Source organism: Enhydra lutris, unplaced genomic scaffold, assembly GCF_002288905.1.
Source record: "Enhydra lutris kenyoni isolate GAN:26980312 unplaced genomic scaffold, ASM228890v2 scaffoldscaffold7, whole genome shotgun sequence".
NCBI classification, from domain to species: Eukaryota; Metazoa; Chordata; class Mammalia; order Carnivora; family Mustelidae; genus Enhydra; species Enhydra lutris.
The window spans coordinates 41,460,569-41,473,440 of record NW_019154091.1 but is presented as its reverse complement, the minus strand read 5'-3'; positions in this window follow the sequence as shown (position 1 = coordinate 41,473,440).

Sequence of the window (12,872 nt, the reverse complement as noted above, 5' to 3'; positions counted from 1 at the left end):
GAAGAGAATCAAACTTGTGGAGTTAAGTGATTATATATGTATTTATTTTATCCTCCATCCTTATCCTTTATGTAAGGAACTTTAGGCAGTTTTCCAAGAACATATAATACACACTGGTGCAGTAATTTTTTTATTTTTTTCAAATATTTTAATTTTTTTATGACTAGACCCTGATTCAATTACTTATTTTACTATCATTAGACATTTGGATTATTTTTAGTTTTTTGGATTTGGGTGTTTTATTTTGTTGTTTTTGGTTTTTTGGGGGGGGTTGCAGAGGGAGAAGGAGAGAGAGAGAATCTCAAACAGGCTCCTCCCCCAGTGCAGAGCCTGACTTGGGGCTCAATTTCACAATCCTGAGATCATGACCTGAGCTGAACCCATGATTTGGAACACTTAACTGACTGAGCCATCCAGGTGCCCCTGGTGCCGTAATTCTTAAACTACTTGTGCTAAAGATCCAGCTTTCTCTCTCTATTTCTCTCTTCCTTCTTTCCTTCTCCCTCTGTTCTCTTCCTCCTTTCCCTCCTCTCTCGTTTGCTCACTTTCCTCTTTCTTTCTTTTTCACTCCATCACAGATTGATACTTTTAAGAAAAACATAAGAATGAATCATTAGGAAAATGAAATATTAAAAAAAAAAATCCAAACTGATCTCTTCCTTTTCAGCAAGATGAGTTCACTGATCACATGTCTGGAAGTCGAATTGCTCCCAATTCTAAGTGCTTACTCTCAATTTCTGTATTTATTCTGTCATCAACATGTTTTTTGTAGCACTGTGCTATTCACACATAAATTGCAACAAAACAAAACAAGACAGGCAAACAATAACCCACAACACGGAAAGCCACCTATGAGAATAGAAAGTTCTCCTGCTGAGTCTGGTCTAACACTTAGCCCTTGGCTTTGTTTGCATATATATAAATCCCCGTGCTCTCTAATGTGTAGTCTTCAACATGTTCTGATTCGTAATTGATAGAAACTGAACGAAATTGGCTTCAGTCAGAAATGCATTTGTTTACATAAACTAATACAGGAACTTTGTTCTAGGAAGAAGAGTTAGAACTTATTTCCGATCCTTTAGGAACCTGGAAATGTAGTTATTGACTAGCCCCATTTTCTTTCCCTCATCCTTCCTAAACAAGCTCCTGACCCATTCGAGGTTCCCAATTTCTGAGATGGGAGGAACTTAGATCCCACATCTCCCTGTGAAGGTGATGGAGGTTTTGGAGAAAGGATGGAATTGTAGGCTTGTCAGGGCTTTCAGGTGGAACAAGAAGCGTGAGTGCCATAAAAATTGCATGTGGGGCTTCTGGGGCAGGATGATGGGCAGAAGACACGGTGGCACACTAAGAGGGACTGTCAATGTCCGGGGACCACCTCAGGTCACGAACAATGAGCTGGAATAGTAGTTACCAGTGAGCAACAAGATGGCCACGACTTTGAAAGGTAGTTACAAGGAGAGCACTCTGTCAGTGTGGTGACTTCTTACCCCAGATCCAGAGAGGTAAAGAACTGAGAAAAGCCCAGCTTCTCCACTTGGAGCCATTGAACTTCAAGGGGAGTGCAGACTGCTGGTATGGGGAGAACAGCTGAACTGGGTATGGGATTAAAGTGTTCAGGTAGGGTGCCTGAGTGGCTCAGTTGGTTAAGCATCTGCCTTGGGCTCAGGTCATGATCCCGGGGAACTGGGATCGAGCCCCACATCAGGCTCTCTGCTCTGTGTCCCCTGGTGTTCCCCTGCTAGTGCTCTCTCATTCTCTCTCTGTCAAATCAATAAATAAAATCTTTAAAAAAATAAAATTAAAAAAATAAAGTGTTCAGGTAAACAGGTCTGAGTCTTAGAAACTGAATGGCCAACTGATCACAAGTGAGTGGAAAGTTCAGGAATTGGGGTAAGACCTTGCCCAGGAAGACACTACCTAGAGGGAACCAGTAAAGAAAAAGAAAAAGAAAAGCCTGCTTTAGGTTTATACCATAGGAGTTGAGGCACTTTAATAAAATGGCTACAAAGTTAATCACTGTGAATCCTACATTGATAGACTGAGAGAGGACCGCCATAGATCTGGGGAGATCGGATAGAGGGTTATCTTTGTGTGGTCCAGGGAAGGATGACTATGCCATGGACAAGAGTTATAACAAGAGCTATGGGTCAATGAGAATGGATTTGTTATGCATTTGCTGATAGAATCAACAGGACTTGCAAAAATTTAGATGATCTAGCAGAAGGAAGGGGGGTCCCTCCTGGTTTTCTGGGTTGGCCGAGTGGATGGGTGATAAGGCTTGTAAAGAGATGGAAAATGCTGGAGGAAGAGTCCAATTCCACTTCCGAGGGGCTTCAATCAAGTTTTGGATCTGCTAAATTATAGATGCTTAGAAAGCATCTAAATACAGATGTCATGTGTTCAGCTGGGTATTTAATCCTAGGTATTTAATCCTTGGAGGCTTTCACCTCTGGATGTAATACAAAACTGGAAGAATCTGAAGCCAGTAAGTTGAAAGCAGAAAGCAGCTTTGTTTACTCTCCCTAGCCTGTCTTTTTAACTCCTTTCTGCTGACTTGTTCTTTCTTTCCCCTCGAATGAGGAAAACTCATGTTTTTTCATCTCAGTATCAGAAAACCAAAAATCTAGTATGATTCCCAAACTGTTAAAGTTTCAGGTACTCATCCAATTTAAAATCTCTGTTCTCCCCCAAGCTGTCCTATAGTTGCTCTCTGAGGAACACAGTGGTATGTGCCCTCAACGTTTCTAGAGGCTTATGATTGTTCTGAATCTCTGCAGGACTTGGAAGATAGGACAGAATAACTGATATAAAGTATGGCAGGGTCTCAAGTGGGGGACATTTTGACCCTAGGGACATTGGCCAATGGCCGGAGACACGTTTGAATGGCACAATTAGAGGGGAGGAGGAGAAATGATGCAACTATCATGTTGTGGGTAGAGGCCTAAACTGCACAAAACATTCTACAACATACACACCAGTCTCCTACTTCCCTTCCTTCCTACCTTCCTGTTTATATGAGATGATGGATGTTAACTAAACTTATTGGGGGGAAAAAAAGATGAGGGGTGTGTTTTCCCCTCCTTCAAGGCTGGTTGGAGAACATGGGGGGCATGTACAGTACATTGACAATTTCCTGTCAGGAAATCTGTGCTATTGACTCCTGCAACCTTCTAGTGGATCTGCTGACTTCCCTTTAAATTCTGAAGGCAGGCAACAGGCTAATGCTGCTGGTGCTGGTTTCCCAGTCAGCATGGCCTCCCAATGTGAGGTCAACCTCTTCTCTGGGATGTGGAGGTCCTTGCACTGCTCTCAGTCTTTGGGTCTCTGCCCAGACATGAGAAAGTTCACAGTTACTAGAGAGCTCTGTAAATGTAGGCATCATCTGCACACAGATAGCATTTAAACTGTAGGACTGCCTGAGAAAAATTTAGGAAGAAAGAGAAAAGAAAGAGGGGTCCACCTCATGACTCCAAGGAGCTCCACTATTCAGAGGTAAGATAGAGAAGGAACTTGCGAAGAAATTTAAGGAGGGATGAAGACAGAGATGAGGGGAAAAATAGATGCTGTTATGACAGGATTTTGAAGAGTTAAAGGCAAAATGTTACCACGTGGATCCTTCTCTACCAGAGATGAAATTTGCTTTTGCTGTGGTTCTTTGACAGACATAAATCCATTAGCTAATGTTGGGATGTACTGCAATTTATAATAAGATTAAAAGCATTGGTGAACCAAAATATCATGAAATGACCTTTTCAATAGAAGTAAATTGTTCTCAGTTTGTTTGATCAGTAGCAGAATCTAGTAAATGGAAAGCACCAGGAAGCACATTTCAGTTTTAAAGGTTTGTGGGGCATGGAAGAGAATGCTTTTAAATAAAAAAACAAAAAAATGAAAACAAAAACAAAACAAACAAACAAAAAACAATCAATCAACTAACCAACCAAAAAACTATTAGGAAAGCAGCTAGAATTCATCTTCACACTCATATCTAAATGCAAGAACATAATTGCTGGCTCTTTTATTTGATTTAAAAAATTGGTCTTTGACCTGAGATATCCACTTTTAAATACCCACTTTTAGACTGAAGAATAAACATTGTATACTGACATTTTTTTAACTGTCCAAATACATTTAAAATCAATAGTCTTAAAACTTTTTGTCTGACATGAGTGAATATATAATGGGATTAAAGAATGTATGTAATACGCACCATACAAGCAGCATGAAAAATTTGAGAATGTACAGAAAGTCCAAATAATATGTTGTCCATTTGTGTTTCAAGCAAGGCATCATGTTCTAGTTGAGGAATGTGGTATAACTTTTCCTAATATAGCCTATGCTTTAAAGTTTTTTCACTTACAAGTTTTGTTTTTCCTTTGTAGTTCAAACTATTTTAACTTCTAGTGGAGACAACACTTGCTTATATAATTTTAAAGGGAGGTTTAGCCATTAGGATTAAGGATGAATTTCTAATTTGTTTAGTTGCTTTCTCTCCCTAAAACAAGAGAGAGAGAAAGAGACTCAAATGTAAGGCAAAAGGATTTGAACAATATTTTATGTATCACTGGAACAACACTTACTGTCTGTGAAACCATCTTGTTCTGAAAGATAATTTTTAGCATTTTCTAAACTTTAGTGAACAACTTTAAACATTGAAATCTAGAAAACTCAACTAATGCATCAACTCTTTGTGTGAGCAGTGATAATTAGGACTTCACCAAGTAGGAAAGGGGCTTTCTGGCACAAAGAAAGGCCTCCTTGATCATATAAAGCAGTGATCATTACCATTCAAGGTTATTTTTAAGTTGTTTGCACCTGCTTTCAAGCTTGTGAAAATCAATTCTAGCCCTGGGAAAGCGTGACCTAACTACATAAGCTGGCATAAAAATCACTAATAATTTGCTTAATTAACATGAATTGGAATAAAAGTGATTCCTGTTTCCTTTAAAATCCTCAATCATAGAAATTCACACTTGGAATTTCATGATTTGTTCTCAACTCTCTCATTTGCCAACCATACATCATGGCTTACTTCTGCTGATTTCCTACATGTGTGCTGCACTGGAACCAGTCATCCAGAAAGGCTGGCTAGACTTTCAGTCTCCGGAGAGTAGATCCAGGCACAAGTGGTAAATTTGAGGAGGGGGCGTGGGAGGGGGATGGGCTTGGTTGGTGCTTAGTCAGTCTGGATCGCTCAATTTCCAGGAAATGGGAAAGCAGAACCATGTCAAAGAGTCGTTTATTGGCAATGGGCCCAGGGGCAATGTTCCTTAAGGTTGCCAGGAGTCACTACAGTTCCAAGTCGAAGGGAGTCAGGAAGGCTACTAATGGCTGCCAACAGTGTGGGCAGAAGGTCAGCTCTGAGTTTTCACCCATCTGGCAAAAGAGCAGCAGTTCTCAAAAGGCTATGTTATCTCCTGATATTTTTTGTGGTTTTACTTAAATTTAAAATTTTTACAGGTAATTATTTGGGCATTATAAAATATTCAAGATATAAATGGGTACATAGGGAAAGGTAAATATTTCTCCAAGCCTTCAGTTCCCTTCGCCAGAGGAAACCACTGTACCAGTATCCTCCTTCTAGGGGTAGACTATGTATGTATGAGAACTCATGCATGTGTATAACGACAATTGTTTTTTAAAAATACAAATTGTATCAAATTCATTTGCTGTTTCTTTTTCATGTAATAATGTGTCCTGGAGTTCATTGCTTGTTGATACATAAAAAGGTTATTCCTTTTAAAGGTTTTCTGTTGTCTTTTAATTCTGGTAGTTGGGCAGCCTGCTTAACTTTACTTCATCTAACTCATTTCACTTACAGAAACTTTGCCTTAAATTTAACTGGAAAACAGATGCATTAAGCATCTACAAAAATATTTGACATAGAGTGGGATCTTCCACTTCTATTTGTGTGGCATTGAGGAAATCTCTCAACCGTCTCTGCTACGTGAGGTCATCTACCTGTTGATATGGCCCATGTGGCTGGCCACCAATCAAACGTGTGCTCTTTCAAACCACAGGGCTATTGCTGGGAAGAGGCTGTGTAGGCGGGGCCTGCATTTCCCAGCTCCCTGTACATCTGGTGTTACCCTGGAACTTTGTTTCGCTAATGGAAGATGAGAGGTAGTAATAAGTGTCAATTAAAGGCCAAGGCAATTAAAAGCATAACTACACACTAAATCATATAGTCAGGGTCAAAATTAAATTCAGTAAGGTAATATAACATAAAGGATTAAGGCATAGTAGTATCTAAGTAGCATCTATCATTATTAATATTGTCACCCATATATGGTTTTCCAGAGGAAAAACCCATAGCTTTTTCTGTACCAACTCTAATAAAGACTCAGTACTCGGTCATGTGCTCCAAAGTCAAATGCACTTTAGAGAAGCACTAGGAGCAATCAAAATTTTAATTGGAGGAAATAAAAGAGTGAATTTACTTTCATACCTCATAGCAAACTTCTTAATAATCACCATTAGATTTCTTTTTTCTCTAAGAGTGATTCTTTAGCTAATAGGTGTCTTTCCTTTTTGATGTTTTCTCTGTACATTTCTAAATTATTTTCTACTGTCCTAACATATTCCGATTTAACACCAAACTTAAATGACCTCACTTAAAGAACTACTCAGAGTAAATGGACCCATCCTCCTTTTTTTGAATTGAAATATAATTGACACATAACATCATATTAGTTTCAGGCATACAACATGATGATTTGATCTTTGTATATATTGTAAAATGACCACCAAGATAAGTTAACACTCATCACCATCGCATTTCTTGTGACGAGAACTTTCAAGATCTACTTTCCTAGCAATTTCAAATATACAATGCACGTATTATTAAATATAGTCACCATGCCATGTATTACATCCCCAGGACTTATTTTGTAACTGAAATTTTACATCCTTTGACCACTTTCACCCATTTTGCTCATACCCTCTCTCCCATAAAATTCTCCATAAAAGGCAATTTATCAACAATCCAGTGTTACCAAGTTTGTCTTTTGAGAGTCTTGGCTTTTCTCCAATCATATTAGTGAGATATTTCCTCAACAAAAATGGATATTTACCTAGGAGAGGATTTTTCTGTCAGGAAAAATAAGATTTGCCTCAATCTCCTCCTAATTGTGTTGAAATTATAAAAGAATTTCTCATTTGGTGCCTAGTTGCATTCGGGAGATGGACACTATTAAGGAATACTCTTCTCTCTTGGACTGGTGTAGGTTGTCTCAGAAAGTTCTCTAGGGAAGCCTTGAGGTACCCCAGTGAAGGAAGTATCTGCCAGGCAGCTCACCTTCTGGGCCACAACTATCCTTTGGAGATTCATTATGATCTTTACTTCTGAGTCTGTCTTGGCCACCCCTCCCTGACCCTCTTCTATTGAAGATAAATTACAGAACTGTCCCCGCATTTGCTATGTAATTCATGAGTCTGGGTTGTTTTTGTTTTTGTTTTTTTGTTTTTTTTTTCCAGAGAAGTTACCACCCAATCAGTGCCCAGCATATCTGGGTCTGCCAGTATCTTATAGAGCACAACAGGCAAGTGGAGAGATGTATACCATATCATATGGTACCATATACCAGAATGAGGGTGCAAGTGTGAATAAAACTCCTCAAAAGTATTCCATAAAAATCAAAACTTATTTAATAACTGCCTACCCCCAACATAAATTCTACAGATTACGTAAATCCATAGGAAATGAACCAGATCTGTATTATTCCCTAAAATATCCTCAGAATACAACATCGTACCTTGGGGATATTAGGGACTCAATAATGTTTGTTAATGTGAAGAAATGATACAGATAACCTAGAAGTGAAAGATTAAATAATCAAATATCAGTCACATATTTTATAAGACAAAATTCATATTCTAATATATATATGACACTAAGTAGTGTCTAATAATCGCTAACTTAGTATATTTAGACAAGGTACTCTTGGGGTCTTACCCAATTTATCTCTACAATGAAGCTATTTATAGTATGAAAGAACTGAAAATGTCATAGAAGTGCTATCTGAATGTTAGAGGTTATTGTTTTTACTCATATGGGTAATATGAAGTTGATAATCTAGTTGTTATAGTCTGAGAATATTAACCACCTGGAAACCTATTGCATTATAATAAAAGTAATGTGTCTCAGTGACTTTATAGGAGCTCATCTCCTGGCTTGCTGCCCTGACTTTTTGGGCATGAGAGACAAATCACTTATTTTTTTCCTTTATCTTAAAAATGAGAACAATGCATATCTGCCTCTTCATTGGGTTGCATGTATTAATTTAAAGGTTTCTAATTTACTGTGTATCAGTTGATCTATCCTAAGATATTTCTTGCTCATGGAGTAAGCAAGTATCCATGGTTTAAAGAAACTGTTATTCTAATCCAATTGTTAACAGTATTTCAGATTTTAAGCCTGCTGTTAAACATCAAAATGTAGAAGCAAACAACTGTTAAAAACTTTGTGATGTTTATTTAATGCAGGGATGAAAATTCAAATTTAAAGAGTTCCATATTCCGTTCTTGCTGTTAACAAATCCTTGCAATTAACTCACAAACTATTCTCTGAACCAAAGGTAACATAAATACATTGTCATAAAACATTAAAAGCAAAATCTTGCAAAGGACCAAAGGATAGTTTTTTTCTATACAGGATGGGCTTGAGGAGTCTTCCATAACTTAATAAGTAACTCCAAAGTGAAGGTCATTTCACTATCAAGTGAAGGCTTGGATAAGTAATGGACCATATCTTCTGGGAGGCACCCAAATTCGACTCTTCTTATCTCCCCAAGGTTGCTAGGGAATTTCACATCAGTGAAAGCCTCTCTTCACCATAGCTGTGGAAGGGACAGCAGAAGGGACAGCCTCCCTCCCCAGAACAGATGAAAACTTTGTAGAAAAGGAACACCCTAGTCACCTAAGACTAGAAGTCATTCCATAGGGAATGCTTCTAGGTAGTGGAGAATGATGAAAGGCACATTCTCGAAGTGTTTCTCGAATGCTGAAGATCCAGAAACATAGTTATGTGATAGCTGAAAGCAGCAAGCTGGGCTCTGGATGGAGACCAGGGGCACCAGCATCCCTGACTTTAACACAGAGGAGAAGGATGGCCATTCTAATTCTGAGCTTATTTGTAGGATAAACAACTATATACCATCTATAGATTCAGTGATTATTTAATATGTGCAGGGATTTTCTTAAAAAAGTCATTAATCTTAAGTTAATAGTGCCTCTCCATAATAAAGGGATGCTTAGTGAAATATGCCATAGAAAAGGGGCAATTCTAAAGTTGGTATCCAGCCTTTACATCATGGAGTGATCACAAAAAGCCTCCTATGTATGCAAGCGCCACCACGGTGTCCTGGAACATTTAGGAATAAGGGAAATAGTTTTGCCCTCTGGGAGTTAAACTAGTGAAATCTGTATTTGTAAATTAATGACTAATAGAAGAAACCAACAGATTTTCTATAACTGGATGATGGAGAGATTTTTGAAAGTATTTCAACTTCAAACTGGGTGTGGAATTGGATTATAATTTAGTACCAAACTACCTAATCAAATTAATTTCATCCTCTCCAGGAAAAGAGAACAAAAGAGGCAAGGAGAAAAAAAAGAGAGGACAGGTCCTTTTTTTCTTGGTATATAGTGGATTTCCGATATGCAGAGAAATTCCTCCCATTTGCATATACATCAGTGGTACCTATTTTGCAACTTAATAATAAAATATATTAAAAATGACTATAAATTAGAAAGAATGAATACAATTTGCCACAGTCTACACCAGATGACATGTTCTTCTGTGCCCATTTTGTATTATTTTGAGCCCTAGTGAATATTATTATGCTTTCTTGATAGTCAAGAAAGAGGGTGACCAAGAAAGAGGGAACACAGACTTTCCAGTCACAAGAAATTGATGTATGTTGTTAAAATTTAATTAGCCACCTGATGTATACACTTTAATCTCTTATTAAGTTTGAGGAACTCAAGATGGATGGGCTCAGTCAGTTCTGAGAACCAATATCCGAAAGCTGAACCATGGTTTATTATAAATCAAAAAGCCTCTTCCTAAGCCGATAACTAGAGTTCTTTTGATAACACCTCAACTTCATTGCCCCGCTTTTACCTTTATAAACACAACGAGTGTTGATCAGTTTCTATTACTGGCACCGACTAGCTGACACAAATATTCAAAGTCATATATAAATCACCAAACTGAACTGAGACCCCTGCTCAATTCTTCTCCTAAAGAAGCCTGGTTTGAGAAATATTCCCAATTTCCCTAGGGCCCATTAAGAAGTAAATGACTGAGAAATGGCTTCCACTGTATATTCAAAATCTGCGTGGAATATTGGATAATGTAAAGCCACCTCTGACAATCCCTGCCAAATTCCACCATCTCGCCCACCTCTTAACAGCTTTCCCAAGTTGGGAACCCTGATCTCTTCATTTGAGATTTTACTTCTCACCCAGTTTCCAGTCTATTAGCATCAGCATATGTTGTATCCTGAGGCAGCTGCCCCATCTCTTAAGTGAGAAGCTGGTTTTGAATTCAGGGAGTTAGTCCAGACTTTCTCATTCTATATGATGTTTTTCCTGAAAAGCCTGATATTTGGGACACCTGGGTGGCTCAGGCTGATTAAGCATATACTTTTGGCTCAGGTCATGATCCTGGGGTCCTAAGATCAAGCCCCATGTCAGGCTCCCTGTTCAGCGGGAGCCTGCTTCTCCCTCTCCTCCCTGCTTGTGCTCTCTGGCTATCTCTGTCATTGTCTGTCTGTCTGTCTGTCTGTCTCTCTTTAAAAAAAAAAAAAAAAAAAGCCTGATATTTGCTTTGGGAGCTGATAACCTCTGTGAAGTCACTCCAATCCATCAGTCAGGCTCAATAACTTTCAACTTCAAAGAGAATGAGGTCTAGTTCCTTTTGCCATTCTTCTCTAAAGGCCCCATTTGCCTGTATTTTAAATCCATGGAGGCAAATAGACCTGTAGGGGGATGAGTCTTTATGTTCCCTGAGGACAGTAGCTAAACCCCAGGCTCTTGATTAGCAAAAACAAACTCACAGCAAATAAACGAACTCCCCTCCTTATATTCTTTCCCCGCAACAATGCCTTGCCTTCAGTCTACATAATCCAAAAGGATCTAATGTCAGTTCGTCCTAGAACAGAAGGAACTGCCCCCACTGGATTCTCCGCCTCCAGAAACAGAAAACTGTTAACAACCTTAAGTGTGAGCTCTGGTTTCTACTCTTCCAAAAAGTGACTGAATACTGTCACCATCTAGAACCCCGTGTCATCACGGATCTGATGCAGTCCTCACAAGAACCTTATAAAGCAAGCATTCTTATCCTCGTGTTCCAGGCATAACCACCTACCGCCCAGGCACACAGCGATTAATTAGCAAGTGGCAAAGCGTACATTCCAGCCTCTGCTGCTCCTGATCTTTTCCATGGTGCTATTGCCGCCAGTGAACACTTAGCGGGAATTAATTTCCCAAACTGCTTCTGTCACCCTGACAGAACCTAAGAGAAAGGAACAGGGGCCAGTACACTCGGTGGAGGTATAGACAGTGAGGGAAGGAGGACAGATGGAGCTGAGCGATGCCTGTTTTCCACTTGGAGAAGGCAGCAGGCTCAGGGCATCATGGCTGGGGAGAGCATGGGGGACATGGGGGTTCAGGCATCTGAGAGATGGTGGGAAACAGGATGGAATGCCTAACTAACCAGTTGTCAAAACAGATGTATTTATTACTTATTTACTTCCTACCAGCTTTTGGTTCTGGTTCTCTCCCGACCCCAGATTCTTGCTTCTGTGTTTTGACTTGAATGAAACTGGCCTCTCTGTGTCACTTTCATCTGACAACTCCCGAGGCTTTAACATTCGCATGTTTCCACCCATGCTTGTGCCACCAGCTCTTTGGAATCCCAACCCTTGCCACGGTCCTCTGGCTGCGGTGGCACGGCAGTTGATGTTAGGTGGACGTTTCTGGAGCTTTTTGCAGAATCCTATAAGAACGGATTCACACTTTAATGGAAGAACTTCTTTCCGATAGTCGTTCTCTCCTCTTGTACCAGCCAGGATCAGCACTCTTGAAAGCCTCGAAATACCCAATTTGTCCTCTCTTGCTGGGCAGTTCTCGGACTGTATGACACAAAATACAATGATTTTTTAAATAAAATAAATAACATAGTTTTGATAAGAGGTCTGCTTACTCGATTTGCAGAATCTTTTTTTTTAAGTGTTAAAAAGAGAGAGAAGAGAGAAAGAGAACACAAGCAGGGGGAGTAGCAGACAGAGGGAGAAGCAGACTCCTCTGCTGAACAGGGAGCCCCATGGGGGGCTCGTTCTAGCCCTGGGATCGTGACCTGAGCCGAAGGCAGATGCTTAACTGACTGAGCCCCCCAGACACCCCTCGATTTGCAGAGTCTTGATGAAATGGCTAGGTGGGGTCTACTCAATCTAGAACTTCTGAGGAGGTTAACTTTAATTTAAGACTTTATGAGAGGGACAAGAATATATAATCTGAGAATGATTGTTTTGTGTTGTGAACTCAGGAATAACTACATACATTTGTACATACTACACAATACTCTTTTGGCATTACAATATGTCCCTGTCAGAGAACCAGGAAAAGCCTTGGTGGCAGCTGGGAGGACAAGCTCCCTGCTCGGTGGTTCCAGATTTGTTTCATTACATAACCCAGACTCTATTGATGCTCTCCTGCCAATCTTAGGTTATTCTTGTCCCATTCAAAGCTGGGACAATCGCTTCTTTGTATCAGAATGAAAGAATTCTCAGTTCTTGTATTAGTTAAAAGCCCAGTTTAATTACCAATCTTTAAAGTTACTAAAATGTAAAGGAAATTGCTTTCTT